Source organism: Austrofundulus limnaeus, unplaced genomic scaffold, assembly GCF_001266775.1.
Source record: "Austrofundulus limnaeus strain Quisiro unplaced genomic scaffold, Austrofundulus_limnaeus-1.0 Scaffold699, whole genome shotgun sequence".
Taxonomy (NCBI): Eukaryota; Metazoa; Chordata; class Actinopteri; order Cyprinodontiformes; family Rivulidae; genus Austrofundulus; species Austrofundulus limnaeus.
This window is the reverse complement of record NW_013953101.1, coordinates 163,900-165,835: the sequence shown is the minus strand read 5'-3', so window position 1 is coordinate 165,835 and position 1,936 is coordinate 163,900. Positions and strand designations below refer to the sequence as shown.

Sequence of the window (1,936 nt, the reverse complement as noted above, 5' to 3'; positions counted from 1 at the left end):
TTGAATTGAATTGAATTCTTGTAATTATAGACAAATAAGCATCATTTCTGTGTTTTAAAATATTTTGGAAAAGATGGTGTCCCAATTAATAAASCCCTTTACGTTAAATAATTTCTTAAATGCTTTCCAGTTTTCGTCCACCATAAAAAAAAACAGAAATGGCTGCTTGTTTTACCTAATTTCCCTCTGGGATCAATAAAGTATTTTTGAATTTGAATTTAATTGAATTGCTACTTTATTGAAGCGGTCATAGTACCATGATAGGACCAACAGTCCTATCTTGCTCCATTTAAAATTTCTGTCTTGCTCCATTTCAAAAGTTAAACAACTACTTCTAACTCATGATATCAGACTGAATGCTGTAAAAATGTGAAAAATTTTATGACTATAAACCAATCTCTTCTCTCACTCAGGGTTCAAGAATTATTTCAATAGTTTCGTGWGTCATATTTTGGTTTAGTCTTGTTAGGATGGGGTGGTAGCTTCGAAACTCCCACTCCTCAAAAACAAGAAAAGTCTGAAAAACACTGCTGATCRTTTTTGATGAGCTGAAACATTTATAAACAATAATGGGAGTTCAACAGTTAAAAATGGGAAATTTATATTTATGTRCTTGTTATATTTTTCCAACTTCCAAGTTCCCCATGGAGCTTTTTAAACTTGAGCTGTAATACGAACCGTCCAGCAGATGGCGCTCTCACAATAGAAGAAAAGTTGGACACATTACCAGTGCAAATTTTTACAAAAGGAACAGCTTCACATCACCCAAAATCATGATGCTATAATTGCTGTTTCCATATTTTCAAAGGTTTAAGATCACAGTYCATTAAACAAACTAAATTATCTGTGCCTGTCCACTGGTTCCTGACACAAAGCACTGGTCTAAGGAGCTTTCTTGCAATGTTTGACAGTAGCCCTCCTCTAAAAGCATACACTRTAATTTGTCTCAAACATAAAGTTGACGGCCCTATCATCAGACATGTGTGCTCTGTAATTCCAGCTGTTCTTTATACCGAAACAAGGAAGAAACATCTGTAWATTTGCTTTCAGATCAGGTCTTTGGCTTCACAAATTATTTCACGAGTAAGACACAAGGAAAAGAGAATTTTCTATATGAGCTGATAAATATCTGTAAAAAATTATTTCTCGCTTAGATGCCATTTGAGAAGCTCTGCAGCTTTCTCCGGCAACATTGTTTGTTATTATTTCAAATTCAGTCACTACTGCTGCTGATTCAGACATGCAAGTGGAAGTAAAAATCTGTTTCTGAAATCTTGTCTGGATATCTTTTCATAAAAAGGCAAAGACAGGCAATAGTGCATTTATGTGTGTATATGTCTGTGTGCGTGTTTGTGTGTCTGTTAGCAAAATATCTCATGAATCACTGGACAAGCTGTGATCCAATGAGAAACTTGCTGTTTCAGCAACATTTCATTTAAAAACTGTACTTTTGAGGTTAAACAAATGTTTATAATTAATTTCAATAAATTACAAGTTAAGACAGGCATGGGAATTCTCTTTTTKGTTTTKRAAAAWATATCAAACTGTGACACTAATGCATCGAACTGAACCGAATCGTTAATTTTCTGTATCGTTGCAGCCTTAATGATGTTATTTTCAAGTTTAGACTAAAGTGGCTCTAACTCTGTCATTTCTCAACATAAAGGCTAAAAATGCTGTCATAAAAGGCAGTGGCTTGCATTCCTTCAAGGAATTCTAGACTTTTACTCAAAAATTTTAATATACAAATTAAATTAATTTAAATTATTTACAAATGTCAAATATAACTGTCACTTTCAACAGCAGGGTTTTTTTTTCTTTTCATTAGAAGGGACTACTGATGGAAACTAGCTTAAAGAGTAACTTACCCCAAAATTAACTTTTTTTAGCTGATAAACTGTCTAGAATGTGTCTAAAATGTTATATAGTACTGTTT

The 1,936-nt window shown here is 33.1% G+C and overlaps 1 protein-coding gene across 1 annotated transcript in view; it reads right to left on the bottom strand.

Annotated features, from left to right (window-relative positions):
* Nucleotides 1–1,936, bottom strand: part of fam135b (family with sequence similarity 135 member B) — a gene marked incomplete in the record, with an annotated part of 86,586 nt that overhangs the window by 40,768 nt on the left and 43,882 nt on the right.